This window comes from Pan paniscus, chromosome 10 (assembly GCF_029289425.2).
Source record: "Pan paniscus chromosome 10, NHGRI_mPanPan1-v2.0_pri, whole genome shotgun sequence".
Lineage (NCBI taxonomy): Eukaryota > Metazoa > Chordata > Mammalia > Primates > Hominidae > Pan > Pan paniscus.
Genome location: NC_073259.2, coordinates 111,611,761 through 111,629,890, shown reverse-complemented (window position 1 = coordinate 111,629,890; position 18,130 = coordinate 111,611,761). Strand labels below are relative to the sequence as shown.

Sequence of the window (18,130 nt, the reverse complement as noted above, 5' to 3'; positions counted from 1 at the left end):
CCCTTGTTGCAGGGCTTGTGACCTTTAGTATATATAGACATTTTGTGTTAGTCTGTTCTTGCACTGCTATAAAGAAATATCTGAGACTGGGTAATTTATAAGAACTGAGGTTTAATTCATTCACAGTTCTACAGGCTGTACAGGAAGCATAGAGGCATCTGCTTCTGGAGAGGCCTCAGAAAGCTTCCACTCATGGTAGAAGGCAAAAAGGGAAGATGCGCATCACATGGCCAGAATAGGAGCAAGAGTGTGAGAGAGGGAGGTGCCACACACCTACAAACAGTCAGATCTCACAAGAACTCACTCACTATCATGAGGACAGAACCAAGCAGATGGTGCTAAACCATTCATGAGAAATCCACCCCTATGATCCAGTCACCTCCCACCAGGTTCCATCTCCAATACTGGGGATTACAATTCAACATGAGATTTGAGTTGGGACTAATACACAGACTATATCAATGTCCTTTGGCTCCTGAATGCTGTGCAACAGAGGTCTGCAAAATGCCCTTCTGGCAGCTACCATTGAAATAGCCTCAAGGCAGAGCCTCTTTTTCTAATCCAGAGCAAGACAACTCTGTGGCTTGTCTGCCCTCTGTTGCTGGTATGCTGCTCTGTGTAGGGAGTGGGAGATGAGCCTCTTTCTTCGTGCAAGTCTGAGCAGCAATGAGCTCACTTTCAGTGGGGGTGCAGTCACCATGAAAAAACATTAAGCAGGCTGTCTCCAAGTGTGGTTTTGCACCAGCCCCCAGTGGGGAAAGACTCTGCTGTGTTCCCAACAGTGATTGGGGGGAGCAGGAGATAACCTCCTCTCCATTTCCATTCCCAGACACTGGTGTCATCCCCTTCAGAGATGAGCACTGCACCTGTGTTTCTTTTGTTCCAAGGGGCATTTTGGCAGGTTGTGTTGCCCCCTACCCTGGGGTGACTTGTGCCAATGGCTTGATCTCCAGGGATCCCACAGCTCCTTATGAATCTGCTGGTCCTCTGTGGTTGCCAAAGTCAGAGTATATTCTGCGGTATATTTGTGGGGGTTGTGGTGATGTGGTGACACAAGGGCTGAGGTTCCTTGAGGAGGGCAGTGGCCCACCATGGGTGCATAATCAGTGTGGCATCTGCTGTCTCAGTGTGAGTCTGAGGGGAGTGTGAGCACACCTGCCCAAGCTGGTCACTTGGTGCTCTATCCCCAGGAAGATCGAAAATTGCCACTGACAGCATTGCCTAGGCCTGCAAGGGCAAAGAGGCTCCCTGACATTTTGGCTGTCAGCAGTTTATCACAGAGGTGAGGGGAGTGGAGAAACACCCCTACCTACCTTTCCCGTGGTATTCCAAGTTCCTTGGGGATCAATCTCTGCCCGACTCTTGCTGCTTTCCTTTTCTGTGCCCCAACTTCTTTCCATGTGCTCTCCAGCAGGTCCTGGATGTCTTCCCTCAGTTTTTCATGTGGATCATGACCTGCTGGAGGATGATAGCCTTGTGGAGCAGAGGTGAGTCACCCCAATAGTCTCAGCTGAAGCTAGTCTAGATTACCTAACAGTCAGTGGACTCCCAGCTGCATGAGTGAGCTAAGATGAGATAGCAGAATGCCTAGGCCAAACCCTAGCTGAACGCAAATGTCTGAGCAAGAAATGCCTATTTTTGTATCACAAAGAGATTTGGAGACATATTTGTTATGCAGTGAAAACTTACTGATACATAAAATCAGGGAATTTCATTTCTGTTCTACCCCTTAAATGCTAGGCTTGTTTATTGTGCAACTGGGACCACCAAAACAATTCTAGATCTTGTCTAGGGTAGACAAATGATCAATTGGCTGTAGCATATCATGGTAATTGACAAGGGGATCAGAGGACATCTGGGATTAGTCCAGGATACACATTCCTGGGCTAGACCAGAACCAGATTGACCTTGAGGCAGGAGTCCTGGAGATGCACTTAGAGATGATTCACTGCTTTGCTGGACAGAAGTACCCATGAAGACTTACTTGTTCAAGGAACCTGAAGAGCATAGGGATACCCATCAGTAGCACAAACTTGGTACACTAGAAGCCAGGGATTGACTGCTGACTCTTAAAAGAAACCCTCCAGATAGCTTATTCATCAAGCTAATCCAAATTATTTGTTCATTGAAGTAAGGGATCTCACTGCATTGACATATTTTAAGTAGCTTCACAGAAGGGAAGGTGTTATGTCAGAGGCAATGGTTAAAATGTTTTAGGGGTCTGGTTAATGTGAGTCTTTCAATGTAGGGGCCAAAATGATACAGACACACTCTGATACATAATGGTGTGGGACTGATGATGTCCATAGAGAGGTGAGGTGTGGAAGGGAGTCTGAAAAGTAAGCAGTTATTTCATGAGCCCCACTGAGAATTCTGAGGAAGGGCCTATTCCCCTGACGTGGGCTTGCTGAGTCATCTGTTGTTTGGATAAATGGATTTTCAGAAAGTTCCTGAAACAAACAATGCAGTATTTGGATTTTCATCTTCTTGGCAAGAAATTTCTGAATTGGTAAAATCATGTTGGTGCTGAGTGTGGGACAGTAGGGTCATGTCACTGGAGGCAGTAAGCCATGCTGAGGTAAGGATTTCTGTTCTCTAGAGTCAGCGAAACCTATGTTCTTCCTGTGTGGACTGGGAAATTGCATGACTTCTCTGCATGGCCCCCTTTCACTGGCAGAATGAGGATAATGATAATTCATTTGGCAAAGTGTTGCTGTGAAGACTGAAGGAAAGAGAGCAGGGGATGTGCTAACACAATGGCAGGTATACAGGAAATGATCAATTGATCAGAGTTATTCCCAGATTCCAACGGCCAGAGACTCACACAACTTTAGCAGAAGTTCTGAGGTGTAAGATTTTGGTTATTCCAACCACTAGAATGAGAAAGGGAAGAAAATACAGCAGCCCCAACATGGAACAGACACTCCAGCATCAGTAATTGAGTTTGAAAGGTATGAGACCCCTGGAAACTGTAAAAAGGTGGAAATTATAATGATGCATTTATAGCTTTACGGAAAGAAACTGTTAGAATAATAAATTGATTTTGCCAGCCCTGACTCAGAAATCTTCCTGCAGCAGAACATATAATCATTACTTGCTTTCAAGCCTATGGAAGGAATGCAGCTGTACTGACCTGCCTTGGACTTCTGACCACCACACTGTAAGGTAATAAATTTGTGTAAGGCACAGATTTGTGGTCATTTGTTTCAGCAGTAACAGGAAACCAAAACAAGAGGAGGCATAATACTTTTTTAAAAGGGAAAGGGGTCTTGAGATCAAAACATTTGAAAAGTCCCAGATCATCTAGTGTAGTAATATCGGCAGAGAGGAGGGAAACAGAATAGTGAGACAAGAAAAGACACACCAGGAGCCAGGTGGCAATGGTGCCTTGGACCTTATCTTCCATTTTTGTAAAGGGTAAGGGTGTAGTTCTTTGTCTTTTTGTTTGTTGTTTGCTTTAAGCAGTGCAGCCCTGGAATGGACTGAATGTTTCTGTCCTCCCCAAATTCATACGTTGAAATCCTAACCCTTGGTGGGATGGTATTAGGAGGTGGGGTCTATGGGAGGTGATTAGGTCATGAGGGTGAAGTCCTTATTAGTGAGATTGCACCCTTATAAGAAAAGGCCTCAGTGAGTCAGCCTGCTGTCCTTCTGCTGTGTGAGTTTACATTGATAAGTTGGATGTCTGCAACCGAAAGACTGCCCTTACCAGAACCTGGTCATGCTGGCACCCTGATCTTGGACTTGCAGCCTCTAGAACCGTGAGAAAGGAATGTTTGTTATTTAAGCTACCCAGTTGATGGTAATTTGCTATGGCAACCCAAACTAACTAAGGCAAACCCTTTCTTCAAACTGGAAGGAAGCCTCATGTACAAAATCCACAAAGCTGGGGCTTGCTCTGGTTCGTGTGAGAATGTCAGGAGCTCCTGCCTCCTCTCCACAGCCATGGAAGAGGCTCCTTGGAGCACAGTGTGAAGACCCCTGCCTTGGAGTCTGAAGTCACATTAGCATTGTAGTGCCTAATAATTCACCCTGGGGGAGAGAGGATTCCAGAGTGATCAAGCAGGCAGATATGCTGGGATAGGGCCCGATCCCATAAGGTAAAAGTCTCAATGAAAATGAGGTGAATAAATCAAGAAGTATTTCAGGTAGCAAGTCAGCCAGATTTGATGTGGATTGAATGATGTGGGTGAGGGAGAAGGATGACTCCCAGTGACCCCTAGATATGCTATTGTGGGTGAAATATGTGAGAACAATGACAGCAGCTAATATTTATTGAGATGGCACCATATACTGTGTACTTTGCAGGCATGATCTTGTTGAATCCTCAAAGTGACTAAGAGGTATGCACTCTTTCACCCCCATAAAGATGAGTCATGGACTTTGCGTATGACTAGTAAATAGCTGAGCCAGATTCCAACATGGGGAGTCACACTCCAGGGCCTGTATTCAACCATTGCTTGTCCTGTTGGTGACTGACCACTGAAACAGATAGTGGCTGTTTCTTCACTGCTTTGGGCTCAGTAGGCCACTTTGAGAATTTAATGAAAGCTATGTATCCTTGTACCAGTAAAATGTACACAGAAACTTATACATGAATTTTGCTTATGGTTTCAAGGAGTTCTGAAGTGAATCCAGGGATCCTTACATTATCCCCAGATTAAGAACTAGTACTTTTGGATAAGTTTTATTATCCTTATTTAATAGATGAAGACACTGAGTCTTGCCAAGGTCAATGGATGTGGCCCATGTGTGCCGCACTTGGCTAGCAAGCTGATCTTGCATCCACTGTCTCTTGCCCCATGTGTGCCCCACTTGGCTAGTAAGCATCAGAGCCTGATCTTGCATCCACTGTCTCTGGCTTCAAGCCTCATTTCCCTTCCTTCCTTCCAAGTTTCTTTTCCCTGAAGGTAATAGGTTCTGTTCCACAAGCATTTAGAAATCCAGAATTGTAATCTTTGCTCTGCCACTAATTTGTTTGTGACTTTGGACAAAGTAGTCAACCTTGTAGTTTCCCATCTATAAAATGGGAACATTAATGACCAGTATATTTAACTCGTAGAGTTTGAGAAATTATAAAGGGCTTTTATTATTTACATAAATTTACAGTCTAGCCTGCAGATAAAGTCTACATTTTCTATAAATTACTGCAATATATTCAGGAAATTATCTAAAAACTTCAATTGATTTGAAATGTTTTGAGGCATTTTTCCCCCTAGTGCTTTAACTGTCTTGAGGCAGTGGTATCATACAAGTAATTAAACAACTTTGAAGCATTCAGAGAGATGATCATGGGAATAATAATAACAATTACACTTGCTGTAAGATATAACATAAAGCTGAGGATCATTCATTCCATTCACTCATTTGCTTATTTATAATTCATTTATTTAATGGATACTCCTGGGCATCAATGACATGCCAAGCATAATGGTATGTGGTGGTGATGCCAACAGTGAACAACAATCACAGGTGTCCATTCACCAGTGAAGAGAGAATGTGGACACCTAGTGTCACACACCTGCTTACTCTTCCATTCCCACCTAACCAGCTTTTGTTACACTTTTCGTGTTGAGATGCTCAGGGATGTCACAGGGCTTTTGAGTCTGCTGTTTTCTCTGCCTTAAACACTCTCTTTGGTGCTGTGTCAGGGTCCCTGAGACCATCCTTAGGCTTAATGATTTGCTAGAACTCACAGGACTCAGAAAAGCTGTCATGCTCAAGGTGGAAATTTCTTACAGTGAAAGGATACAGATTCAAACCAGAAAGGGGAAAAAGCACTTGGGGCAAAGTCCAGGAAAAAACAGGCCCAAGTTTCCAGGTGTCCTCCTCCAGTGGCGTCACATGGGCACACTTCATTCTTCCAGCAATAGTGTGTGACTGCCTGAGTAAAGTGCTACCAACTAGGAATCTCCCCTGAGTGAGTGTCCACAATTTTTAATTGGGGGTCAGTTGCATTGGCATGTAGTACCTGCAGGATTGATGTTGGCTACTCAGACTTCAACCTCCTAGAGCAAGAGCAGGCATTCACCATAAATCACACTGTTAACATAAACTATGTGATCAAACTGGTACCGTGTTGCCCAAGGCTTTGGGCATAAAGACACACTCTTATCAGGCAGGGCATTCCAAAGCCTCAGAGCTCTTCTCCCAGGGTCCTTCCTGAAGACAGGCTTTTCCTGAAAATGTGCAGGGTTTGAACAACCCAGGTTTGCTGAGTTAACCTTTGCCTACACAGGCCCCAGCTCATTGTTAACTTCCTTGGGGATGCCGTCCCTAAGTAGGCCAAAATTTTCTAATTTGACTTCTCATAGGGCTCTGTATATAACACTTCTTACAGTGTCAGCTTTAAAACTGCATATGTTATTATTTGTTTAACATCAGTCTCTCTCACTAAATTCTCTCCCTAATGTAGGTAGGGTCTGTTTTTGATCACTGTGTACCTCCCGCACCTGTCAAGGGTCTAGGCCTGGCCCACCGTAGGGATAATAGGGACTGAGTCTATGTGTTTTTGAATGAGTAAATAAAGAAAAACCTGAAACGATTAGAATTTACTGTAGATTCTATGAAGGAAATAAACAGAATACAGTGCTAGAGAATGACATTTGGGGTACATGAAAAGATGATATTAAATTAAATCATTGGGGAAGCCCTTTTGCAAAGGAGATCTGAGAGATGAGGAGGAAGTAGGCACACACAGAGCCAGGTCAGAATATTCAGGAAGAGGGAAGAGCAAGCACAAAGGCCTGGACAGGCTGGATCCATTCTGGGAACAGAGAGGACGTTAAGGTTCCTGGAGTACCGTGAGTGAAGGGGACAGTGAGTTAAAATAGAAGTGGGAGAAGTCTTTTAGTTCACAAGAAGGACTTGGGATTTCATTCTATGTGCAATGGGAAGCTAGGTTTTAATGAAGGAAGTGATGTCAATTGATTTATATTTTTAAACATTTTTCTTAGTTGCTATGAAATAATAGATTGGAAGGGTCAAGAGTGGAATCGGGGATGGGCCAGTCGGGAGGATTTGGTGACAGTCTAGCAAGTGATGACCAGTCTAGCAAGAGATGGCATGAGATGGACTAGGGGGCTGGCAGTGGAAATGGAGAGTACAGGACTGATCTAAAACATATTTTGGAGTCAGAACTCACCACTTGATGGAGGGATAGCAAAAAAATAGAGGAATTCTATAGCGCAATGTGTGTATCCTTGGAGTAAATGTGTCAGATGTTGAAGTCAAGCAAGGCCAATTTAACATTTTCAATCATTTTCTAATGTTAAAATGAAATTGGCAGACAGTTCAGAATGAATTCTTAAAGAAGACAAAAGCTTATGTTAGGCTTTTTGGTTTTGAGTCGCTTCCAGCTTAGTGCTTTAGCAATCTTAGTTTGGGTTCTTCAAGGAGCAGCTTGGGGAAATTCTTAGTTTTGGAGGTGGTCCCAGGAAACACGGGTAGGGAAATGGGGAAGGGGAGACAGGATGGGAAGTGTCCATCATTAAGCAGTTTAGTGTTTTGGGTATCTGGGGCTGGGTCCTGCCAGGGAACCCAGTTGTTTGGGAATCTCAGCCCAGGGTTGGGGGGCTAGGGCATATATACCTCAACTCCAGTCCAACACTGCTTGAGGGATACTCCTGCGGGCTTTTGTTCCTCAGCACATCACCTTGTCATGTGGCCCAGGCAGAGTAGGCTCTGGTGACCAGAGGAGACCTCCAGGCAAATACGTGCAGATGTTAGCAACTGGGAGTGGTAAGTCCCGTATGGTGTGGCCTGGACAACAATATCTGCTATGCAGAGGAAATAACATCAGCAGTTAATCAAATGCTCTGTAAACAGAATGTACTGTGGCTTTCTCTCAAAGGATTAGATAATTGCACATGTGAACACTCATAAATTAATTTCTGAGCTTTTTTGAGTTAAAAAAGCTTTTGGACATATCTTCTGTGGTTTCTAAACCTTGTGTCCTCTAATGAGCTCAAACGTTCTTCCTATTATTTTATTTTTCTCCTTGCATGGTTCTGGATGAATTCAAATAGTTTCTTGGAATTGAAGATTGTTTCATTTCCTCTTGGACATTGTACTAGTTTCCTAGGACTGTTGGAACAGATTACCACAAATCTAGTGGCTTAAAGGAAAGCAAATTTATTCTTTCACAGTTCTGGAGGCTATTCAGAAGTCAAGGTGTTGGCAGGGCCACACTCCCTCCAAAGGCTCTGTGGCAGGATCCTTCCTTGCTTCTTCCAGGCTTTTTTTTTTTTTCTGCATAACTACAATCTCTGCATCCATCTTTAGATGGCCTTCTCCTCTTCTCCCTCTGTCTCTTCTCTGTGCGTCTCTTCTAAGGACACTTACCATTGGACTGAGGACCCATCTGGTCAATCAAGGATGATCTCATCTTAAGATCTTTAACTTAATTACAACTGCAGAGATGCTTTGTCCAAATAAGGTCACATTCACAGGCTCTGGGGATTAGAACAGGGACATGTCTTTTTGGGGGATGCCATTCAACCCATGCAGAACCTGTGAAGATTGTTAGTTTGAACCCTCTGACAAGAGTACTCATCTAAATGTAGCTAATGAACATTTTTGAAGACTGATTTGCATGATCTCTCCATAACCAGGTTAATTCTACTAGATTGCTCCCTTTCTGTCCTTCCTCAGAACAATTGCTCCAAAAAATAGGTTGGCATTTTACATACAGAAGAAGCAGCCTCTGAGAAAGTAACACTCAAAGCCAACTTCCTGAAGAATTATTTTGCTGACATGGTTTCTTGAGTTATTGCCTTGATATTCCTTATGACTAAGCCCCAATTTTCAGTCTATGATATTTCAGTGTCAAGTGATGTACCATGAGAAGTTCATGGCTTGGCAGAAATAACAAAATAATATTACGTATCATCTTTGAGTGCTTATACTGGTCCAGACAATAAGAAATCAAGGAGGGTATGAATATCTCCATTTTCAGATGAAGAGCAAAACTCAGAGAGGTCATGTAACTTTGACATAGGAATTTTAATGTGTGACAGTCAGGCTTTGAACCCGGGGGGTGGGGGTGACTCCAAAGCTTGTGTTCTTCCCACTATTACATGCTGTATCTGAAGGCAATACAGGACACTCTGTCAGAGTATGTCTTTTATTGATGGTAGCAGATCCTGCTGGTACTCCATCCACATCCCTGGATCTTGCCACATCAGCGTAGGGGACTGACTTACAACCGCTCTATCTGTGTCTTTCTGCACCGTAGCTTTCTCCCAAGCTGATAAGGGCTGCTCTCCTGCACACAGGACAGGTGAGAAGTGTGGAAGTGGAGTGGGGTGGGGTGGCAGGTGGGGGTGAGGTAGAGGGCAGGAGAGGGGATTAACCACACCCTCCTAGTAGTTCTCAACCAATGACTGGTGAGAGTTGATGTATGAACACCTTCGCTCTCTGGAGGTATAATTCTGAAATGCATGTTCTACACCAGGGCTTCTTAAGCCTCCACGTGCATACAAACACTTGGGGTTTTGTTCAAAATTCTGATTTGGTAGGTCTAGGGTGGCACATGAGCTTTGATGTTTCTAACCACATCTCAGGAGATGCCCGTGCTGCTAGTCTGCTTTGTATCAGAGCTACTCAAAGTGTGGTCCTTGGATCAGCAGCATTGGCAGGCCCTGGGGGCTTGGTGAAAATGTCAATTCCTGGGCTTCAATATAGACCTACTGATATGGTTTGGCTGTGTCCCCACCCAAATCTCATCTTGAATTTCCACATGTTGTAGGAGACCCGGTGGGAGGTAATTGAATCATGGGGGCAGGTCTTTCCCATGCTGTTCTCGTGATAGTGAATAAGTCTCATGAGATCTGATGGTTGTATAAAGAGGAGTTCCCCTGCACAAGCTCCCTCTCTGCCTGCTGCCATCCATGTAAGATGTGACTTGCTCCTTCTTGCCTTCCACCATGATTGTGAGGCCTCCCCAGCCACGTGAAACTGTAAGTCCATTAAACCTCTTTTTTCCCCCAGTCTTGGATATGTCTTTATTAGCAACATGGAAATGGACTAATACACCTACTGAATCAGAATCTCTGAGGGTGGGACCCAGGAACCCGTGCTTTAACAAGTTGCCCAGGTGATTCTCATGCTCATGCAAATCTGAGAAGCTCTACCCTGCTATTTTCCAGAGATTCCCTGCAGGGTGAAGCCTACCATGACAGGGGGCTTGAAAAACACTCTGTTTTGCCTACCGTCCTTTCCCAGGCTCACTTCCCAGATCCCCTAAGGATATTTCACATTACCTCCCTGATATGGTTTGGCTCTGTGTCCCCACCCACATCTCATGTCAAATTGTAATTCCCAGTGTTGGAGATGGGGCCTGCTGGAAGGTGACTGGATCATTGGCATGGTTTCTAACAGTTTAGTAGCCTCCCCCTAGTGCTGTCTTGCGATAGAGTTCTCAGGAGATCTGGTTGTTTGAAAGCGTGTAGCACCTTCCCCTTCTCTCTCTCTTTCTTGCTGGACATTTGAAAATGTGCCTGTTTCCCCTTCACCTTTTGCCATAATTGTAAGTTTTCTGGGGCCTCTTCAGAAGCAGATGCCTGTACAGCCCATAGAACCATAAGCTGATTAAACCTCTTTTTTTTTTTAATAAATTACCCAGTCTCAGATAGTTCTTTATAGCAGTGTGAAAACAAACTAATGCACCCCCAAATGGACTATTTGCCCCTAAACCCTGGTCTCAGGGTTGGCTTCTGGAGAACTCAAACTGGGAGAGCAGTTTATTAGTTTGCATAATTATTGGTCTTTAGCATGTTTAAGCTTTACTTAAATGCTTTTGGCTGACTAGCACAAACCTTTTATTTTTAACTCTTGGGCTACAAGCTGGACATCATCCCTTTTCTCCCCACCACCTGGTTTTCAGTTTTTCCCCTTTTCTTTCCAGGCTACTCTTATATTTATATTGGCCAAATGTTATTTATATCTGGGGTAGGAAAAGCATAGTGCCCTGATTTTGTTAACATAGTTTTTTGGAACCCACCATGCCCATTTGCTTATGGATTGTCTATAGCTGCTTTGGAGCTCTATCCACAGAACTGAGTCTTTAAGAGAGATCACATGGCCTGCAAAGTCAAAACTTTCCTCTCTGGTTCTTTATAGGAAGGTTTGCTGATCCATGACCTATATAAAAATAGGTGACTTGCTTTAACCCACTTCTCAGCCCTCCTGCCACCCCACCTAGGCTAGTCTGTTTCTGAGACTTCCTTCTGAGGGATTTGCTGGTTCTCTCCTCCCTCAAACTGGTGCAAAGGAAAGAGCAGTGGATAAGGTGTTGGGATACCTGGACTGAGTCCTGGGTCTGTCCCTTCCCAGCTGGGGGATCTTGGGAAAGTGACTTCCCTAGAACTCCTCTGTCTCCTCTGGTAAAATGAAGATCAGCATTGTCCAAACTTCACTGATCATAGGAACCATCTGGGCACTTACTAAAAACAGATTCCCAGGCTCTACTTCTGAACACAGTGAGCAGGTGGGGCTGGGGTGGGGACTGGGAGGCTGCACATTTGCCAAGCATCAGGGGAATTTAGGAAACTGACTCAAACGATTTCTAACGAACTTTGGATGCTAAAATACTATGGTCTTATAAATAACACTAATGAAATTGTTTTTTTCCTGTGGATATACAATGTTGCTGGTGAAGAAGGTTGAGATTTGATGGTCTCTTTGAACCTTTCAGGAGGAGGATGGGAAAAATCTTTTCTGGAAGTTGGAATGCTTCCTTGTAGACTGTGTTGCTCAGAGAAGCTGTTTCCTTGTTTTAAGGGCTGCAGTACTATTAGGACCATCTCCAGGGGAGGACGGATAACTAAGTGAGCCTGAGAGTCCTATGCCTTCTTATACTAATACTTCTCCAAACCTTCATTTTTGCTGTTAGAAAGAGAAAAGGTAGGATTCGACCAGTGGCTCTCAACCAGGGGTGGTTTTTGCTCTCCAGGGGATATTTGGCAATGTCTGGAGACTTTTGGTTTTCAAACTGAGAGGAGGAATGCTACCGGCATCTAGTGGATGGAGGCTACAAATGTTTAACGCCCTGCAATGCACAGGACAGTCCCCGCGACAAAGAATTACTCAGCTCCTGATATGGTCAGGCTTTGTGTCCCCACCCACATCTCATCTTGAATTGTAATCCCCAAGTGTTAAGGGAGAGACCTGTTGGGAAGGGATTGGAACATGGGGCTGGTTTCCCCCATGCTGTTCTCATGATAGTGAGTGAGTTCTCATAAGATCCGATGGTTTTATAAGGCAGTTTTCCCTGCTCTTGCTTGTTCTCTCTTGCCTGTTGCCACATAAGATATGCCTCTTCCCTTTCCACCATGAGTATAAGTTTCCTGAGGCCTCCCCAGCCATGTGGAACTGTGAGTCAATGAAACCTCTTTTCTTTATAAATTACTCAGTCTTGGGTATGTCTTTATAGCAGTGTGAAAATGGACTAATAACAGCCTCAAATATCAATAGTGCCAAGGTTGAGAAACTCTGGATTAGACCCATGTGCTCACCAGTGACATTTGTGAGGGTGTAAATGGACCCAGTATTTGTACCAAATACCCAGTATTTCTACCTCAAGCATTGTCTCTAGGGTGAAAATGTCCCAAATTTCATTTGATCCCCATAGAGATATTTCCTTTTCACCATTCCCTTGTAGCAAGTACTCACTTCTCTTGTGAAACCAATTAAATTTTACAGGAATTAATTATTTGTCTTTTGTTCCTATCAACTATGGCTTCCTAAAGTCAGTATTGATGAAAATTCGTTTTGTGTCTTTTGTTTTTAATAAATAGATTTGATAGCATCACCAAGTTTATTCTCAGACAGGCTTAAAGGGAAAACTCAAGGAGTTTCAATGCTCTCTGACTAACAGGGGAAACAGAGCCACTTATATCAAAGTGAGGTTACAGAGCAAAGCTGGAGAGGTTACAGATAGTGAGTCAGTCTTCATATCATCAGTGTTCACACTACAATTTAAATGAGCAAACCTAATTTTCTACAGCATGTCACCTAACAAATATAAGTTCCTATAACAAACACAGAGTGAGTAAATGCAATTTCTCATAACAAAATGCAAACAAGCAAACCTCAAGGTCAAGGTTCATGCCATAAGAGATCACAATAAACAGTTTAAGTTAAAAAAAAAGTCAACATATCACAGAAGTGTTTCTTGCGAATAAATGAGCCAAGGCTCAATTTCTTGATGACTGGATAAAAAAGTCTGTATAAATCTCACTTGAAGGAATCATCACCCTAACTAGACTAAGGTGATTCTCTTCCTCCTCCTCCTTCTACTTCTTTTCTTTTCTCTTCTTCTTCTTGTCATCTTATTATTTTATTATTATTGTTATCGTTATTAGTTTGAGACAGAGTCTTGCTCTGTCACCCAGGCTGGAGTGTAGTAGCAAGATCTTGGCTCACTGCAACCTTCACCTCCTGGGTTCAAGTGATTCTCCTGTCTCAGCCTCCTGAGTAGCCGGGACTACAGGTGCACGTCATCATCTCCAGCTAATTTTTGTGTTTTTAGTAGATATGGGGTTTTGCCATGTTGACCAGGCTGGTCTTGAACTCCTGACCTCAAGTGATCCATCTGCCTTGGCCTCCCAAAGTGCTGGGATTACAGGCATGAGTCACCAAGCCCAGCCTTTAATATTATTTTTTGAGAGACAGGGTCTTGCTCTATCACTCAGTCTGGAGTGCTGTGGCATGATTATGGCTCACTGCAGCCTCGAACTCCTAGCCTCAAGCAGTTCTACTGTCTCAGCCTTCCAAAGCATTAGGATTACAGATGTGCACCACCATGCCAAACCATATTCTTATTATTTTAACTATGTCTGAAAGAATAAACAGTTATAAATATCTACAGAAAATGTTGAAAAAGAAGAGTAATAGACACTTGCCTGCTTAGATATAAAATATATTATAGAGCCATGACAACTAAGATATATGGTATTGAAATCAGAATCAACAATTCCTGAAATAGATTCTTCACTTATGATCAAGAAAGAAAAAGAAGTGGAGAAACAAGCAAGGGATTGATTTCTAAATACTTAGAAGAGAAGTTATTCAGGAAAAAGTAAAGCTATAACAGCTAACATCATACTGTAATAAAAATAAGTTCTTAGGTATTCTATTTTAAATATAAAAATAACACTATAAGTGATAGAACAAATTGTACATAAATATGTAACTGATTCTAGACATTGGATTTCTAAGAATAAAAAAAGTGAAAGAAAACTATAGATAATCCTCATTGTAAATATAATTAAGGGCAAAAATTGAAAAAACATTGCTTGCAACAGATATAACAAGGGCTAATATCCATAATATGTAAATTAATAAGACATAATAAGAAAGCAACAACATCCTAATAGAAATATGAGGCAAGATACATATAATTTACAAATATAATACCATGTTATTTGATACATATGATGTTTTCTGAAAAACGTACAAAAGGCTAACTTTTTTAGCTATCAAAGAAATAGAAATAATAATGAGATAATTTTTCAACTATAAAATTTTGGGCAAAGTTTTAAAGATAATTATGATTTTAGCAAAGATGTAATAAATGTATGTGCTTGCACTTGGCATAAATGTAAATTGTAACTACCTTTTTGGAATCCAATTCATCAGCAGAGGCTTGTATCAAGAATCTCAATGAAATAAAGAAAATTTGACCCAGTTGTTAATTATGCAAAGATGCTTATATCAAGTTTATTCCTAATAGCAAAAAAGAGAAGAGTAAATGTTAAAAATATGGAAATGATGAAATATATAAACAGTATATTAGGACGATGGAATACTCTACAAATATTGAAAGAGTATTTCATGAGCTTTGAGACAGTTTTAACAGGAAAAGTTACCACTCAAAACTTAGGACTCCATGACTTTGAGTATAGTTGTATTCTGAATTAAGTGAATATATTCTTTTTGCATGTTTATATGTTTATACAAAAGTAGACGAATGGATGTAGGCACAACTGAAAGAAAAGGAAATTCATTAAAATATTAATATTGTATTAATGGATGAAATTATAGGTGATTTGAAAGTTCTTTTTTATATTTTTCATTACCTTTGTTACTTGCAAATATTTATTATATTTATATGTAATAAAAGGAGTAGTTTCAAAAAGAAAACTCTGATATCTTAGAGCCATGGAGTTACTAGAATATAATTTCTGACAGGGAACTTTACCATTTTTGAGGTGGAAAAACTGAGACTCAAAGAGTGTGGTTGCAGCCTAAAGTAAAACAGGCTGTCAGCAGCACATGAGAAATAGCTTTAAAACAAAGAAAGGAACAGGCAAAAGTGCTTGTTAGGGCCTCGTCAGCCATCTGAACGAACAGCGGCTGACAACTCCAAGAGTCTGTAATTTGTATGAATGTCATTTGTATAGATGTCTGGAAGATTGGTATATCAAATGATCTATTGGGTAGTAATTTAAAAAAATGACGGCCATTGTGAGTGAAAAGCTGGGTTTTAACATTGATCTACCATGTTCAGAAAATCCACTTAAGCACTACCTTTTTAAAACACCACTTTTAATTTATCAATTGTTTGATAGGTTTTAACTGACAAGTTTCTTCTTCCCTTACCTCCCTTTATCCTCTCTTCCTTTCTTCCTCTCTGCCTTTCTTCAGCAACATATAAAGAAAGTCATCTATCTGTCAGGCACCGTACTAGAAACCAGGGACTCTAGAATGACAGAGACATGAAAACAATCTGCACACACACAAACAAGTGCATGTAAAGCTGGTGAAGTCTGAACAAACTCTGTGGGTTGCATTCATGTCAGTTTCCTGGTTTTGATCATGTGCTGTAGTGATGTAAGATGCTACCATTGCGGAAGTCTGAGACACGCATGGGACCTCCCTGCACATTTTTAAATAAAACTTCTAATGTATCTACAATTGTTTAAAAATAAAAAGTTGAGGAAAAAAATAACAAACCAAACCAACCCAACCTAATAAGTACTGTAAAAGATGTATACACAATGTGATAGAAATAGAGAAGGAAGGACTAACTCTGTGAGACCTTATAGATCTTCATAGAATAAAAAATGAAAACACATAAAGGGTTTAGAAGCTCATAAAGTCTGAACAGTGACACTTAGTAACATAGATATTTTAGAATTGGAAGTGTTTTTGAAGTTCAGCAAGAGTTGGAAAATCAAGTTTATGGATGAATTGACAGGTCCATAGAGGTTAGGTGACCTGAAGTGAGACTAGCTCGGGTCATGACATTTTCCAGGTGTTGTGGCAGGAAGTGACTTTGTCGTGAGAACTCAGATTTTTTTCTTGGGCTTTTGGATCCTCAGAAGTCCAAACTGGTTCTCTCCACTGTTCCAAGATGCATGTTCACAGAATGCCCACCACGAGGTGGCAGTAGAACATAAGCCATCCCCATTAAAATTACACCGAGGATGTGTGGTTGGAGATGGAGTCATTTCCACATATCTTTAATTGTATACGTTAATCACGACTGTTATGCTCATATGTTATGTTCATTATAAAATATGCCCCAAATCTAAATATTAAAAGTTGATGCAAAGATAAAGTAAGCAATTCACATGTGATGTCTTCATTCTATCAATAGCTACTATCTTAAGGCAGAATATGTACTTATTCTGTTCATAGTTCATAATTAAAGAGAGTGGATGTATGTCCTTATTTCAAATGGCCTTTTCATAATTTTACCTTTTTGAGCTCTATTTATGTCGAGTTTCATTAGATGGTCATTGTTTTTATCTAAATCGTGGCTGATTAGTACTTGGAGGAGTGGCATTTAATATAATTAGTTTGAATTATATTCAATTGCTATCTTTTAAATATAAAAACTGAGCAAATATTGACAGTGTCATGTAGTTTAACCTGTAGCTGCCTTATTTGCGTTATCTTCAGTCCGCATTTTCTTTGGCAGAATTCTTTTTTAAACACTTGTCCATTTTGGAAGAACTGATTAATTTTATGTTAATTAGGTAGCAAAGGGCTATCTAAGCAAAGGGCTGCGGCACCTCCACGTTGGGGAGCTCTTGCTCCTCACTCAGGATTCCTCACTGACCTGGTGTGACCACAGACCCCTGACGCAGGCCCCAGGCCAGAGCCCAGTGTCAATTCCGATTAGTAAAACCTTATTTTTTTCATCATATTTTCAAGTAAAAATACATATAAACTGTTTGAACAAGATTTTCTTGCAATGCAGTGGATTATCTTACTGTCTAACTTGCTCATTTTACAAATGAAGAAATAGGCCACGAGAAGCCTATTACCTTAGTTTCACACAACACTGAGCCATGTTGCACCATGTGACACCACACTAGCACTCTCCATTGTACACTCAAGGTGGGGAAGGGGAGAGAGCTTTAAAAAAATCCCAGTCTTGGATTCGCTGTTAGAGACCTGTGTTGTCACAGTGTGCAAATCTTATTTCATTGTCTCCAGAATTCTGGAAACCTTCAGTTCCACACTGAAATTGGAGAGTTTGGAATGTGGTACCTTTTACTATTCCTGCCTTGGAAGAACTTCGTGCTTAAGGAAAAACCTCCTGCGTTCTTTCAGCCCCTGAAGCAGATCACATATCTTTCCCCCTGTCTAGCTTATAAACTACTTGAAGGCAGTAACCATGTCTAATTTGTTTTTCTATTCCCTCAGTGGTTGGTTCAATGCCTGGCACACAGAAGGTTGTTTAATAAAATGTTTACTGAGTTGGATGGAATTTCCATGTAAGACATTTAAATTTAGGCAATCACGACCTGATTGAAGATTGTATTTGTATAGGTATAGTAGGACACTATTCAGGGCTTTCCTGAGTTATAGCTCTCAGCTCGGTCCAATAGAACTTTCTACAATAATGGAAATGTTCTGTATCTGAGCTGTTCAATGCATTAGCTACTAGCCACAAATGTCTGCGGAGCCCTTGAAATATGGCTAGTGAGACTGAGAAATTTAATCTTTATTTAGTTTAAATGTAAATAGCCATTATGTAGCCAGTGACTACCTCATTAGACATGGGAAGGAAACATATTGTTTGCTTTGACCCTACTAAGTTTTTGGCTGGGGACCCTGTAACAAAAGACAGATTAACAAAAGAAAAGCATACATACATTTATTTAATGGAAGTTTT

The 18,130-nt window shown here is 41.4% G+C and overlaps 1 long non-coding RNA gene across 1 annotated transcript; it reads right to left on the bottom strand.

Annotated features, from left to right (window-relative positions):
• Positions 1–5,371: 5,371 nt before the first annotated feature.
• LOC130540639 (uncharacterized) lies at positions 5,372–17,408 on the bottom strand. Its single transcript, XR_008954629.1, has 5 exons — positions 17,277–17,408; positions 16,222–16,534; positions 15,604–15,703; positions 14,618–14,727; positions 5,372–7,775 (listed from the first exon to the last, which is right to left on the bottom strand). It is a non-coding gene; the product is annotated as an uncharacterized LOC130540639 (long non-coding RNA).
• Between the last annotated feature and the right edge of the window lie 722 nt (positions 17,409–18,130).